At 33.6% G+C, this 17137-nt stretch overlaps 1 non-coding gene across 1 annotated transcript; it reads right to left on the bottom strand.

Moving 5' to 3' along the window:
- Positions 1 to 235: 235 nt before the first annotated feature.
- LOC112323924 (small nucleolar RNA R71) lies at positions 236 to 344 on the bottom strand. The gene has a single exon (XR_002977469.2). It is a non-coding gene; the product is annotated as a small nucleolar RNA R71 (small nucleolar RNA).
- Positions 345 to 17137: the final 16793 nt, after the last annotated feature.

The following is a 17137-nucleotide window of genomic DNA, read 5'->3' as shown; positions in this document are numbered from 1 at the left end:
TTTCATGGCTTAGAATTAGAAAATCCATACTTGCATTTAAGAGAATTTGAAGAAGTTTGTAACACCTATAATGACTTAAATTGTAGCATGAACACCATCAGATTAAAGCTTTTTCTTTTTTCATTAAAAGATAAAGCTAAAACATGGCTATAAAATATTAGGTCAGGATCCATTCGTGCTTGGGATGAAATGCAATAACAATTTTTAAAGAAGTTTTTTCCGTCTCACAGAACAAATTCTTTCAAAAGACAAATCACCACTTTCACTCAAAAACTAGGAGAAACATTTTACAAGTGTTGGGATAGATATAAAGACTTGCTTAATACCTGTCCTCATCATGGTTTTGAAACATGGAGATTGGTCTCACAATTTTATGAAGGGTTAATACCTAAAGATAGGCAAATGGTGGAATTGATGTGCAATGAAACTTTTGAAGATAAAAACCCTGATGAAGCAATTGAGTACCTAGACTTGCTAGCTAAAAATGCTCAAAATTGGGACACCACAGGTACGTGTGAGGCACCAGGTAAAACTCAACCTCATACATCTAATGGAGGCATGTACAACCTTAGGGAAGATCATGACCTCCAAGCCAAATTTGCATCTTTAGCTAGAAAAGTCGAGGCACTAGAATTAAAAAAGAGTGGACAAATAAAATTTGTTCAAGAAATTGTGTGTCAAATTTGTGAAACTAATGAACACTCAACCAATGATTGTCCAACTTTGCCTTCTTTTAAGGAATGTCTCCATGAACAAGCCAATGCTTTAAATAGTTTCTAAAGGCCAAGTCATAACCCATACTCGCAAACGTACAACCTTGGTTGGAGAAATCACCCAAATTTCAGTTGGAAGAGCGGTAACAATAATGCACAAACTTCACAGCCACCATTTCAAGCACACCATAATTTTTAAAATTCTCATGGATATGCACCTCCTTGTGTTCCCCCTTCTAGAAGAAATCTTGAGGAAACACTGCATGCATTTATTGAAAAGCAAGAGACAATCAACACTCAAAATGCTCAAACCATGGCAGATCTAAAAGATACTCTTGCAAAGTTCACATCTGCTCTTAGTTTTCAGGAGAAAGGTAAGTTTCCATCTCAACCCCAGCAAAATCTCAAAGGGCAATACAATTCAAGTGCAAGTGGTTCTGGAAGCCAACATATAGATCAAGTCAAATCAATCACTACTCTCCGCAGTGGTAAGGTTATTAAAAAACCCGTTCTTGAACCTTGTGAGAAAGAAGATGAGTTAGTCTCTGAGGGTAAGGAAAAGGTTGAACCTGAACATTGCAAGGAGGAGACTGATTCCCCACCAGCACTTCCATTTCCTCATGCCATGACCAAACAAAAGAAAGTCAATCACAATTCTAAAATCTTTGAAACTTTCAAACAGGTAAGGATCAATATACCTTTGTTAGATGCTATTAAACAGGTATCGTCTTATGCTAAATTTTTGAAAGATCTGTGCACTGTGAAGAGAAAACTGAATGTGAAAAAGAAAGCCTTTTTAGCCGAACAAGTAAGTGTCATTCTTCAAAACGATAATGCTTTGAAATATAAAGACCCTGGTTGTCCTATAATTTCTTCCTTTATTGGAGAACATAAAATTGATAGAGGTTTACTTGATCTTGGAGCTAGTGTGAATTTACTTTCATATTCGGTTTTTCAAAGTCTCAATCTAGGTGAGTTAAAACCTACTTTTGTAACTCTTTTACTTGCTAATAGATCTGTAAAAGCACCTAGAGAAATAGTTGAAGATGTGTTAGTACAAGTTGATAAATTCATCTTTCCTGTGGATTTTATTGTCTTGGATACACAACCTGTTGAAGCATGCAATTCAATTCCTGTTATTTTAGGACGTCCATTTTTTGCAACTTCTAATGCATTGATTAATTGTAGGAATGGAGTGATGAAGTTATCTTTTGGAAACATGACATTGGAGATGAATGTTTTTAACATTTGCAAACAACCTGGAGATGATAATGATTTACAGGAAGTAGATTTTATTGAAAAATTAATTTATGATCAATTTGAAAATTCTTCCAGTGAAACTGAGTTTAATGAATCTGAAGATTTGCAAATGGTTTATTTTCAGGAAGAATCAAAGGCAAATAGTTGGAGACCAAAAATTGAGGAATTGCCACCACGATCAATTGAGTCCATACCTTTAAGTGTTCAACCACCAAAACCTTATTTGAAGCCATTACCATTTAATCTCAAATACTCATTTTTGGGAGAAAATGAAACTTTTCCGGTAATAATTTCTTCCAAACTTAATGTTCATCAAGAAGGTAAGTTATTACAGACTCTAAAAATGCACAAAAATGCATTGGGATGGACCATAGCTGACATAAAAGGAATTAGTCCTTTGATTTGCACTCACAAGATTTATTTGGAGGAAAATGCTAAACCCTCGAGAGAAATGCAACGAAGGCTTAATCCTAATATGAAAGAAGTAGTGAGGAATGAAGTCATTAAGCTTCTAGATAATGGAATCATTTATCCTATTTTTGACAGCAAATGGGTAAGTCCTACCCAAGTTGTACCTAAAAAGTCTGAGTTATTGTGATAACAAATGAGAAGAATGAGTTAATTGCAACTAGGACTATTACTGGTTGGCGCATGTGTATTGACTATAGGAAACTTAATTCAATGACTAAAAAAGATCATTTTCCTTTACCTTTCATGGATCAAATTATAGAAAGAGTTGCAGGTCATGAATTTTATTGTTTTCTAGATGGCTATTCAGGTTATAACCAAATTGAAATTGCATTTGAAGATCAAGAGAAAACTACTTTCACATGTCCATTTGGTACGTTTGCATACCGAAGGATGCCGTTTGGATTATGTACCACGTTTCAAAGATGCATGCTTAGCATATTTAGTGATATGGTTGAACGTTTTCTTGAGATTTTTATGGATGATTTTTCTGTTTTTGGTGATTCATTTGATGATTGTTTAACTAACTTGGAAAAGGTTTTGAACAGGTGTGAAGAGAAGAATCTTGTGCTGAATTGGGAAAAATGTCATTTTATGGTAACAAACAGCATTGTACTTGGTCACATTGTTTCATTAATAGGAATTGAGGTTGACAAATCTAAAATCGAGTTAATTGCTAACTTGCCAACACCAAAATCTGTTAAAAATTTTAGATCATTCTTAGGACATGCTGGTTTTTATAGAAGGTTCATCAAAGATTTTAGTGTAATATCTAAGCCATTGTGTAACCTTCTAACAAAGGATAATATTTTTGAATGGACTGAACATTGTGAAGAAGCCTTTATTAAACTGAAAAACTTGCTTACTTTTGCTCCTGTCATTCAACCTCCTGATTGGTCATTACCTTTTGAAATAATGTGTGATGCTAGTGATTATGTCGTGGGTGCTGTTTTAGGACAAAGAAAAGATAAGACACCCTATGTGATTTATTATGCAAGTAAAACTTTAAATAGTGCTCAAATGAATTACACTACCACTGAAAAGAAATTACTTGCAGTAGTATTTGTATGTGAAAAATTCAGATCTTATCTTGTTGGCTCACCTGTTATTGCTTTTAGCGATCATGCAGCGTTGAAATATCTTCTTTCTAAGAAGGATTCTAAGGCTAGATTGGTGCGGTGGATTTTGTTACTTCAAGAATTCGATATCACAATCAAGGATAAGAAAGGCACCGAAAATATTGTTGCGAATCATTTGTCAAGATTGACAACTGATTCGAGATCTGACATCACTCCAATCAATGACTACTTTCCTGATGAATCTTTACTTTTTGTCTCTACAATGCCTTGGTTTGCTAATATTGTTAATTTTCTTGTTTCAGGACATTTGCCAGATCATTGGAGTACCCAAGACAAAAGAAAGTTCTTGAACGAAGTGAAGAAATTTTATTGGGATGACCCTTACTTGTTCAAATATTGTCCTGATCAAATATTTCGATGATGCATTCCCGACAATGAGGTAAGTAGTGTCATTAAATTTTGTCATTTTGAGGCATGTGGGGGTCATTTTTCATCAAGAAAGACAACTGTAAAAATCTTAAAATATGGATTTTATTGGCCCACCATGTTCAAAGACACACATGTATTCTGCAAAACTTGTGAAAATTGTCAAAAGCTAGGATCTATTTCAAAACGTCACATGATGCCTTTAAATACTATTCTTGTCATTGAAATCTTTGACTGTTGGGGTATAGATTTTATGGGTCCATTTCCTCTATCATTTGGTTTTGTGTACATATTAGTCGCAGTAGACTATGTTTCAAAATGGATAGAGGCAATTCCAAGTCGTAACAATGATCATAAAACAGTGATCAAGTTTTTGAAAGAAAATATTTTAAGTCGATTTGGAATCCCTCGGGTTATGATAAGTGATGGTGGAACACATTTATGTAACAAGCCATTTGAGTCTTTAATGAAGAAATATGGAATCCCACACAGAGTTGCCACCCCTTATCACCCTCAGACAAATGGACAAGTAGAACTTGCTAATAGGGAGATCAAACAAATCTTGGAAAAAACAGTGAACCCTAATCGGAAGGACTGGTCTTTAAGACTTAATGATGCACTTTGGGCTTATCGCACTGCTTTTAAAACATCATTAGGTATGTCACCTTATAGGTTGGTTTATGGAAAACCTTGTCATTTGCCTGTGGAACTTGAACACAAAGCTTATTGGGCTATTAAAGCTTTCAATTCAAACCTGGATTATGCTAGCCAGCTGCGTAAGTTGCAAATAAATGAGCTTGAGGAAATAAGAAATGATGCATATGAAAATTCAAAAATTCATAAAGCAAGAATCAAAGAGTTTCATGATAAGAGAATCTTGAGAAAAACATTTGATGTTGGTCAAAAAGTTTTGCTTTATAATTCTCGACTCCATTTATTTCCTGGAAAGCTAAGATCAAGATGGAGCGGTCCATTTATTGTGAAACATGTGTATCCTTATGGGGCCTTTGATATTGAGAATCCAAAGAATGACAATGTTTTTAAGGTAAATGGACATCGTTTGAAAGCTTACTTTGATAATTTTCCTAGTGAAATTGAATCCATTGGTTTGAATGATCTTGTATATAAAGGTTGATTATATTGTTTTTCTCACATTGTTTTTGTGTTTTTTTTTTTGTGTGACTCTTGTTTTGCTAGTCTTTCTCCAACCCCGGTCAAATGGCGGATAACGGTACTCCGTGACTCTTAAGTCGGTTCTTTCAGTTTCCCATGATAACTGATATCTGTGTATATATTTGTTCAATTCCTTGTTCCTTCTCTTTTCTTTGCATCTCTTCTCCACTTCTCTTTTGAAAAATGGACACCACTCTTGAAAAATTAAAAAAGTATTTTCCCGCTCTGCCTCAGAATGCGATTGCAAAAATTTACCGTGCTAGGTGTGAAAGATTGAGGTTGTTAATGAACCATGGAATTCCTGAAGATATTCGCTGGCTAATTGAAGCAAAGGTCCGATTATCAGGTGAGTCTTCCAATACTTTTATTTCATACATGCCTGGGACAGGTAAAAGCACTTTTGCTAAGAAACGTCGTGCAAAACGACTGAAAGTCTGTCACCGATGTGCCAGATGGACTTGTAATGCAAAATATCGTTCTTTAGAAATGATATCTATAAACCGTGAAGATAAAATACAATTCATTAAGGATGGTCTGAGTAAGGAGTCTTTAGATAATCTTCAATTAACTTTTGAGATGCATCCTAGTGGAGATGTGCATCGTGCAATTCATGATTTATGGCCTCATTTTCATAAAGAACATGATCGACTTAGTCTTGGGAATCTGACTAAAAAAGACCCTGTTTGTCAGTTTTTAAGAAAACTGGATGGGAAGCCTATCCCCGACCCATAGAGGGCGTTTAAGCCGTTCTTGGACGTAAAACCAAGGGAAGATGTGAGCCACAATCACAACTGCTTGTACATACACATGTTTTACAAAAAAAAAAAACAAAAACAAAAAAAAGAGAGAGAGAAAGAGTGAGACTCCAGCTAGCCTACATATAGGTGGTATGATTTCATTTTCAATTTCTCATCTATAAAATCTTCTCTTCCTTCCCATCATTTCTACTCAACCCATTCATTTAACAGATATAGAAGTGTGTAGAAATGGCAGGTTCCTCTGTTCCTAAAATAAAAAATATTTGTGTTTTTGATGGATCCAGTCCTGGGAAAGAAAAAGAGTTTTTAGAATCAGCAAATCATCTTGGTCGGGTACTAGCTGAGAGAAAGATTCATTTAGTGTATGGGGGAGGCAGCCTTGGGTTAATGGGGGGTGTTTCAATAGCAGCATTTTTAGGAGGCAATCAAGTTTTGGAGGTCATCCCCAAAGCTTTAGCCGAAGGGTACATCATTGGAAAAACAGTTGGAGAGGAACTACAGGTCTCTATAATGTCTGAACGACTGTCTGTAATGTTTAACCATGCTGACGTCTTCATTGCTTTACCAGGCGGTCTTGGCACTTTAGAAGAGATATTTCATATTTCCTCTTGGGCTCAACTGAACATTCACCAGAAACCTATAGGTTTGCTAAATGTTAATGGTTTTTATAATACTTTATTGTCTTTTCTTGATCATGTTGTGGAACAACAATTTCTAACATTTTCAGCGCGACAAATCCTCATCTTTGCTGCTACTGCTGAGCAATTGATTGATGAACTTCAATCTTTTATCCCTGTAGTTGATTCCTCTATGAGTCGACTCAATTGGTCAATCACGGAACGCCGTAAAAAGCTTAGATTGGATTTGAGCCTTAGTTTGTGAAAAATTATGTCTTTTGGTTTTATTAATAGCATAATATTTGTGTTTTGCTCTTTCTTATATTTGTTTAAGTGTGTTTCAAGATTGTTAGTAGTTGATGTTTCAGGTGATGTCTTCTATACTCTATCTTTCTGCCTTAGAACATTGAGGACAATGTCTCATTTTGGTTGGGAGGAGAGGGTAGTAGTTGATATTAAAAAAAAAATAACTAACTGTGTTTTCTATTATTACAACCATTTGCAAACCTGTTATTACTAGGATGGCAGAGTAAAGGAGGAACTTTAGTGACTCTTGAGACGCATCTTAGTAAACATTCTTAACAAGGTCTATTATAATACTTCTTGAAATATTCAGGTTTACAAACTCTCGCATTGCTATCACTTGATTCTGCTCATATACTCATTTAACAAGTATTCTTAAACTTTTATTTTCACTCACACACTTTAACATATGATTGTGGGTTGCATATTGGATTATTACATTATTCATGTTCTTTTGTTAAAGGTAACAACTAAGGGAAAGGGATAGTATATAATATGCAAAAAACAAAAAAAAACAAAAAAAAACAAAAAAATAATAATAAATAAATAAAGTAGATAAGTTTGGTTTCGTAGCCTCCTTGACTTAAGCAATTAAGCCTGAAGGGGTGTTTTAACACCTAGTAACCTAAAGTCAACTGACTTGGGAGCTATTGGCCCAGTGCTTGTTACATGGGTTAAGGAGAAAAGCTTAAGAGAATCAAACATTGCACTATCTACGTATCAGTATCTGCAACCCGAGTTACTAAGCTCGTAGGGGTGTCTCAACACCTGATGCCCTAAAACCAACTGGTCTGTGAGTCATTAGCTAAAAGCTCGTTACATGGGTTCAAGATACATTGTGTTATAAATTCTTGTTTTCAAAAAAAAAAAAAAGATAATAATCCCAACCCAAGGAAGTTAACCTTAAACATTGGAACAAAATTTTGTTTTCTTCCATGAAAAGCTCCATAGCTATGTTTTGATTTATTGAGCACAAAACGAAGGTTTATTAATATCTTGTTTAAGAAGTATGAAGCAGATATATAAATTTAATGAGAGTTTGTTTATTTGGATAGATTAATGGAAGTTAAATGATGAATGCCTTACTTTGTGGAACTTGCAAATTGTTTTTATATTTTAACGCTTTAATTACTAGGGACTAGTAATAAGCTGGTTGGGGGGTGTGATTAGTACTTAAAAGTGCATTCTCATTAAGGTTTTGTATCATCATATTGCACTAAAGTATCGTTAAATTCTCTAACTAAAGCATGTTTTATAATAACAAGTCTAATAATATAATATATCTTTAATTTATGGTACATGCTTGTTTTGAATGCAGGTATATCTCACAATTCAAAGGATTGATTGATGTGATTAACTATTGAAAGTGAAGAGACAAAAAGAGGACTAGGCTAAGAGAAGAGATGCTGGTTCAATTCCAAACTGGAACACCATTCGGTTATTTGATCATAACTGGAGTTGTAGATCTCGGATTTAGGTCCACTTTATATGGATGGAAAGATACGATATAGACCTAAAATGTTTATGAAGAGTCCAAGACTCAATTCTGCCGTTTTCAAGTTCAAATCTTATCAACAACGGAGAAGTCAGAACCTATCCTGCAGCTCAGACACTGTTCGGTTTTCAGCTCATATCTTGAGTTCTAGAAGTCCAAATGAGCTCTGGTTTTTTTTGTTGGAAAGCTGAGACAATTGCCCACAGTTTTCATGGAACAAAGGGCTCGAATTCTGATGTTAGTAATAATGTTTTGGCCAGCCAACAATATCAAAAATCTGCCAACAATATCAAGAACCAGCAGCCAACAATGTCAAAAACCAACCACCAAATCAATGGTTGCCCACCAACTATTTTCTTAGTCCACCAATCAATAGTTCTAAGTTTTAGCCTATAAAAGGAGGCATTTTCCATGTATTTAGTCATCTTATTTTTCAGATCAAAATCATCTTCTTGCTTTCTCTCTTTATATCTTTGTAATGTTCAAGTTTTCTTTCATGCTATCTTAATCTCTTGTTTATGCTTTTTCATTTCCTTTCCTATACTTGGTTAACTTATATCATGTTTATGTTCTTATGTTGTTTATTTATGTTCTTCTTCTTCATTATGTTTAGCTAAGTTAGTTATGTCAAGGTGAAAAGGTTTTACTAATGGTGTTAGAATAGGTATAATATAAAGTCAACATGGACTTTAATGTTTATATCCAAGAAAGATTGTTATTAACATGTTTTATCTTTTTATCTTACTAATTCTTAATACCTTGCTTGTTAAATGGTTAATCTAGATTTGTGTTGTATAACACTTGGTACATCAAATGCTTGATCCTTCATAGTTTTCGGTCGACATCGTTGTTATGATAGGAACTTGATTTGTTGTTAACATAAGCTAGCAACATGAATGCCTGATGATATTTATAAGTATAGTGTTATTTAGATAAGATGATTAATATGATCATGTTAATAATTTATAATGAGCTAATAACGATAAATCATCCGATTGGAACCTCCTTTGTGTGTGGTTTCCAATTGAGTAATAAAAAGAGTTTATATTATATTTATTTGAAATACCATTAGTGGATCCTCTAACCTTGACATTTGTTTTATTATTGTTTAATCCTTACATCAATATCACTTCCCAAAACTCTCTTCAACTCTTTTTTTTTTGTTATTATTATCTTCAAATCTTTCTCTTTATTTGTAATTTATACAATTCACCTCTCTGTGGTTCGACCCCGGTCTTGCCGGGTTATTTATTACTTTGACACTCCTGCACTTGGGATAAGACATCAACTCTTTGATCGTGTCAGTTGTCCATTGAATGCTCCATCAACTGCATTAGCTTATTCAATGTAATCTTCTTGCATTGTTGGGCACATATCTAAAGCATGTCCTTGTAAGGAGCATATGCTACAAACTTTCACCTGCTGTACATTGCCACAAGCCAAAGAACGCACAAGAGAAGTAAGATCATTAACTTTATTCTCAAGGTTAGAAATACTTACCTCATTTACTCATTTGTTTGCGAAGTCTCTACGGGTGCCAAACTGTTTTGAGTTGGTTGCCATGTTTGAGATCAATTGGCGTGCAGCCTCGGGTGTCTTGTCTACCAATGCCCCTCCACTTGCAGCATCAATGATACTACGGTCAATAGGCATCAATCCTTCATAGGAATATTGAATGAGCAGTTGATCGGGTATTTGATGATGAGGGCATTGAATGCAGAGTTGCTCAAATCTTTTCCAATACTCGGAAAGTGTCTCTCCATGAGATTGCTGAATCCCACATATTTCTTTTCTTATGTTAGCAACTCGAGATGCTGGGAAATACTTCTCAAGGAAAATCTTCTTCATGGCATTCCAAGTTCCAATGGAACCTGGGAGAATAAAGAAAAGCCATGCCTTTGCTGCCCCTTTTAAAGAGAAAGGGAAAGCTTTCAACTTAACCTGCTCTTCATCAACTCCATTCGGTTTCATGCCAACACAAACCATATGGAACTCCTTGAGATGAGTATGAGGATCTTCCTGCAAGACCATTAAATGGTAGCAAATGTATAAAACCAGACTTGAGCTCAAAGTTTACATTATTGTCGATGTTTATGCACAATGGCTGATTTTCCACGTTGGGAGCAGCAAGCTCCTTGAGTGTTTGTTGTTGTGCAACAACCATGGAGTTGAGGCGAGCTTCCTTTCGTAACCTGTGTAAAGTTTTTTCTATTTTGAGATCCAACTGCACTTGACTTTGATTAGTAGAACGGGTTACTGGTATAAATCATCAAGAAAACTCAAAAGAAATCAACCACACAATAGATCGAAAACAATGCAAATTGTACGAAAATCCAAGGCTAGAAAACTAAAAATGCTTGAAAACCCTAGAAAACAATGGAAATTGGCCTCAATAGGGTGGGGCTAGTGTAAGACTAGTCCTGTTCAGAACGTCGTTTTCCGTTAGGAAACAAAAGTCCGATACCTAACTCCACCAAAAAATATGTTTTGAACAGTACCGCTGCCGTAATGAACAGTACCGCAGAAAGCAAAAATTATGTTTCTTTTTTTTCAGAAAAAGAAATAACAATCACAGCAAATAAAAATAATAGCACAAGAATCAACTAAAATTACTTCCCCGGCAACGGCGCCAAAATTTGTTTCGATGTCGCGGTCGCACAAATTAATTACCCTAGCTTCAAACACAACACACAAGATAGTATAGAGTAAGCAAGGGGTCGATCCCATGAGGAAGGTTCAAATCAGATTTTTATGCTAGATGATATGCAATTTAGGGGGGGTTTGGATGTTATCTAGGCTAAAGCAAAAGAAAAAAGAAAACTATCAAGCGAAATTAAAGAAAATCAGAAAATTATCAAGAGAACAAACCTTGATCGCAAGCACACATCCACCTACAGAAATCAGGACTGATCATGGAAACGAAACATCAATTTATATTCTGAATATTTATCTATTTTTAACATTGGTTAGTTAACGGATCCGCCGTATAACTAACCCTAACCATCAAACAACCACAGTGTCCGTACTAGTAATTTAATTCAATGGCAGCCTTAAGAACTAGATAAGTTGATTAATCAAGAAAACATAACTGTCCGCAGTCTATGTTTGATTTGATTGAATGTTCTTCCTAAGATTAATAACGTAGATTCGCCACAATTATTAAACTCAGTTGTTTCACAAGTTCATATACCACAACTCTGGTTTTGATATCAAACTTAGCAATAGATTGTCTACAATAATAACTTAGAGTCCGCTCTAGCAATTAAAATAAACAATCATTGGAAAAATAAGCATAGGAGAACAAACATATTCATTATATAAACTGAAAAGAAAAGGTAAAATAAATCTCACAGTTCTTGAAATCCGAAGATTTTCGTGTCCTTACAACCAAGAAAAAGTGTTTAGCCCTGCATGTTTGTTGAAAAACTAATCAAAAAGAAGGAAGAATGCATGATTTCGGGTTTCTTAGAGGAAGGGGGTGTTTTTCTCTTCTTGGCTGGCTGCCCCCCTTCTCTTCTCTCATTCTTTTTATATCCTAGGAAACCCTAGTCTCTATTTTACAAAATAGTCCTCCCTTAAGTAGACAGTTTACAGTTAAGTACTTCAATAACTATTTTCCTAAAAAAGGAGAAATAACCTTGCATGAAATCTTCAAGCTTTAACTTAGAGGAGCTAAATTGCTGAAATAAAAACTTGGATATCGGTTTAGATGCTTCGGAACATAATTTGGACTCATTTCTTCACGAAACCTGTTTGCTGGCAGAATTCAGTTGTCATCTTTGAAAACTCATATCTCACTCATATGACATCTTGTTTTGCTGAACGTTGGAGTGTTTATAGGCCTTTGAGTTAGGAATCCATCAAAATTAAGTTTGCATCAATTGGACTTCTGTAGATCTAGATATTCTAGTTGGAATAGCTAAAGGTCAACACTGGCAGATTGTGAGATTTGACTTTGAAGGCTGCGATTCCCATGCTCTTTTTTATTTTATTTTCTTGCCTTAGATGTCCAGAAAGGTATGGATATTAGCTTTTTAATGCCCTTGGATTCACTTCATTTCAACCTCTAGAGCTCACGCTCTGCACAAAACATCGACTGAAGGTCAAATCTGTCAATTATCCCCAATTTACTCTTTTTTGCATCTTTCATCCAAAAATACCTTCAAAACATAAAACAAAGAATATCAAGGCATTTTATATTTAAAACATAGGCAAAACACTATTTAAATGTGAGTGAAACTATCGAATAATATGGTTGTATCAAAATGGCAGCTCATTATTAATGTGGAAAGGGTCCCACATGACTAGAAATCCTCTCTAGAAGTTCAAAGCAATGCACAAGCCATTAGAATCAAATTAGTATAAGGAAACCTAAAAGTAGTCTAATTAGAAATTAGTTGTTAACTAGAAAACTTACCCACCTCCTCACACATACATAACATACCCTAAACCTAAAAGAAATAAGAGAGGATATTCAGAACATAGAAGAGGAGAGTGAGAGGAATTTTATGGTTATAAAATTTTATTTTTCTTTTTCCTTGTTCAAAGTTATGTTAATCATGAAATTCATGCAAGCTTAGTTTTTATTTTTAAGAGGTTAACATTCCTGGATCTTAAATTATCATAAGGAATTTTGCTTAAAATTATTCTATATCTAATTGTGCTTTATGAATTGATACTATCCAATAAAATGTTGAACAAGGAAATTTAGATTCTAGCGTAATTGTGCCTACTATTTAGTTTTACGCTATAAAACATAACTCCCAATCTGATAGTTGGATCGGCCTAACATTTTACCATGATTTTCCAGATATATTTTTCTATATTAAGTTGAAATTTCAAGTCAATCACTGTTTGTGAAGGTCTTGCAATACAGCTCAGCAAATGCAATAAGAATTTTGTTATTTGTTGTCTTTTGACTTATGGACTTCCTATTTGGAGAGGATTATTTTCCTAATAATGCATGGATTATTTTTTGGAGTTTTCCAGTTCTACACAGATCTTTAATGGGCAGTAACATAGTTTCTAAGTGTGGAAATGATTCTTTAATGTTCCAAAATATTTTTTTTACATGGATTCCTTATTTATCATATCTATAAAAAGCAAGGAGGGATGAAGTATTTAATGGTAGGTTATTTTTTGACTTTATTATTTCTTTGTATTAATTTGAATTATATTAAGATTTTTTTTATTTCATTATTTGGATATTTACATTTAGTTAAGGGCTTGTGTTTTAGTTTGGGTTTGTTTTAGACCAAAATCAATGTTTTAGGCATTAGGCTTGTGTTAGTTGATTACTAGCTTGGAACTATTGATTTGTAACCCAATAAGGGTCTATTAGGATTATTTATGACTATATATTGTTTTCTTTGCTACAAAGTGCAGCAACCATGATTTTTGGAATAAACTTGTGTTTTGCACGATGCAATATTTTTCTCTTTATTGTGACAAAAAACAAATTTGATTTATCAAGGTATAACTAACCTTGTGGTGTCTTTTTATATTTTGAGTTCTTGATTCTCTATAATTAATGGGTCCAGGTTCAATTTCCAATAACTTTGATTCTTAGGTATAGGGTTATCTCTAGGTTAAGGTCTTTATCCAAGCCTGAATTTCAGTTTTCTTAGTTTGTATATCTATTTTGTTGTGGGTTTTGGGATTTCTATCCTAGGGTTTCGCATCATCGATATCTTGTGTTTTTTTATGATTAAATTTAAAGATTGATAACTAAAATTATATATGATGTGCAACATATTGTTTTTGTTTTAAATCTATTGTTAGTTATTAGTTTATGACAGAGTCATGAGTAATTAACTTAAGTATCAGAAGTATCTAATTTTCAAACTCATGTTTGATTATTTATTACTTGGTAGACATAAGTCTTGATTAAATTAACTCCTTATGTATTTTTAATTATCATGAATCAATTGCACTTATCATGTTCTCAATGTTGTCACGTAATTAAAGTTTACATGCTTAATGAAGGTCATTATGTGATTAAGGTTAATTGATGCACGAATGTTAGATTAACTAAAAAGTAAGGATAGGTAAAAAAAAACATGTTTTTCATGGTTGATTTATTTATGATCACAAATCATATTAAAAAAACATATATAATTCAATGATTGATGTTTAATTACCATTAAGTAGCACTTTCTTGAAATTGAAATTTAAACATTTTCTCTCTATATTTTATATTTTGTCGAATCTACCTCTTAATTTTCAGAATTGATTTCTTTCATTTGCTTAGCTTTGTAAGTTGTTTTAATTATCATAAACAAAATTCTCATTTTAATTACTTATCATTTATATTGCATATTAGTTGATTTCATTATATTTGCATAGTTTGTGCATTTTAATTTGGTTTGCTTTAATCTAAACGTAAGTAGCTTGTTTTGACTAAATAATTAAGTTCTAATACTAGTATCTCTGTGGAATGATACCCACACTATTTGTACTACAAATCATTAATTTTAAGGATTTAAATTTGCACGAACCCAACACTCGTCAATGACTTTGGATAGGCTAAATGCAAAAGTGGTGCTTCCATGCATTCTATTGTGCTAGAAGGGTTATCTTTTCAAAGGAAACCATATGTATATTTCTCAAGGTTCTTTAAAGGAAGTCATTATCTTTGAAGCTCATAGCGATGGACTTGGTGGACACTTTGGGAGAAACAAACACTTGTTGTTATCCAGGATAATTTCTTATGGTCAAAGATGGAGAGAGATGTTACAAGGTTCACACGGTGTTGTAGGACATGCCATATTACTAAATCATGTGGTTATAATTTTGATAAATATACTCCACTTTTGATAGTTAAAGCTCCTTGAAAAGATCCCATCATGGATTTTGTGCTCAGCTTGCCTAGAAGCTCAAGGAATAAATATTCAGTCATGGTGGTGGTTGATCGTTTTTTTCAAAATAGTGCACTTTGTTCCATGTAGCAAAACTCTTAATGCTACTAACATTGCTGAATTGTACTGCAAGAAAGTTGTTAGACTTTATGGCATTTAAAAAAAATATATCTTCATATCAAGAATCCAAGTTCATGAGTCATTTTCAACACACTTTGGAGCAGACTTGGAACTCATTCAATTCAGTACTATTTATCATCCACAAACTGATGGGAAAATTGAAGTCGTTAATCGAAGTTCAGGAAGTCTTTTAAGAAGTTTGGTGAAGAAGAATATTTGAGACTCCTATGATGATGATAGTATATATGACCCAATGACGAGTCTTTTTCAACTGGGGGAACATGCCATAAGAGTGTCCTCTAATGGTCTTATTGATGGTGGGTTACTTAAGTTAAGATTGATAAAGAAAATGAATAAAAGTTCTTGATGATATTTACTGTCAACCCATGGGCCAACTTTGAGCTCCAGTTTGCTTGTCTTCATTGTGTGAGAAAATAAGTTTATCATATATGGTTTTCAGGTTCAGAATGTTATCTTTCCAAATATCCAACCATGTATGCATTGGAGTTATAGGTAAAAAGTTATGATTGTTTTAATTTTTAAGCTTTCTATGTTTGTCTTTGTTTCTAAAAAGTTGAAAATGTGTGTTAGTTAGTATTTTTCTTGTTTTCTGTCAAAGTCATTTATTTTGATTTGAATTAAGTCATTTTGTTTTTTCCTTAGACTTGGAGAGTTCCAAGTATATAATAATAATTCAAACCATTTATTAGGATCTTTAACGAAATTTGAATTGAAAGTCTTTGACTTGGCCTTTTGACACCTTATCAAGTTCTATATTTCTACTAAGAGAAGTAAACTTTTATCCCTTAACTTTGTATTTCTAAACTGATGAGTAATTTGTATCTTTAAAGTGGTGGGTTATTTATATTTGTATCTCTTTGGTTTTGTACCTTAGATAACATTTGGTTATTGTCTTGAGATAGAAGAGATTTTAGACAGTGAAGATAGAAATGTGTTTGGTTAAAGAGACATACATAAAAATAAATTTGTTTCTAGGATAATTTTGAAGTGAATTTTTGTACTTTCAAAATAAAAGAATTTTTATTTTTTATTTCTAAAATATCCTTGTGAAAAACTCTCAATTCTAAAATTGTTCAACCAAGACATGTAATATAAAAATGATTACTATCATAATTTTAAAAAATACTTTGGGGGTCGATCTAGAGGAAGACCCAGGTCACAGGTAGGGAGGGTCAACGCAAGTTGACTTGAGTCAATGTAAGAGTAAAAGTAGTTGTTATCATAGTCTTAAAACCCAATTAAAGGGTCAACCCAGAGCAAGACTCAGGTTACGGGTCAATTGGTTCAACCCTAGTTAACCCGGGTCAACGTCACAATAAAAATAATTATTATCTTAGTTTTAAAATCCTAAATGGGGTCGATCCGAGGCAAAACCCGAGTCACAGAATGGGAGGGTCAATACGGGTCAACGTAAGAATAAAACCTTATCATAGTTTTAAAACTCAACTTAAGGGTCAACTCAAGGCAAGGCCAGGATCACAGGGATAAACCTAGGTTGGCCCAAGTAAACATAAAGATAAAAGTAGTTATTATCATAGTTTTGAAAATCAACTTAAGGGTCAACCCAAGGCAAGGTCACCGTGATAGAAATCAACCTGGGTTGACCCAAGTCAACACAAGGATAAAAATAATTATTATCATTATTTTAAAACTCGTCTCAAAAGTCAACATAGGATAATTTCTAGATCACAGATAAGAAGGTTTAACCCTAAAAAAATAAAAAAAAGAATAAAAGCAACCGGGTTTTGACCAAAAAAATTCAAAAAAAATCTAATAGGTTCTTGATGTGCATCATGAGAATTATAATCCATCTCGTAAAGCTAAATCTAATATGCAAGAGGATTCAG

The sequence above is a fragment of the Populus trichocarpa genome, chromosome 13 (assembly GCF_000002775.5).
Source record: "Populus trichocarpa isolate Nisqually-1 chromosome 13, P.trichocarpa_v4.1, whole genome shotgun sequence".
Taxonomy (NCBI): Eukaryota; Viridiplantae; Streptophyta; class Magnoliopsida; order Malpighiales; family Salicaceae; genus Populus; species Populus trichocarpa.
The sequence above is the reverse complement of the archived record's forward strand: the minus strand, read 5'-3'. Positions and strand labels throughout refer to the sequence as shown.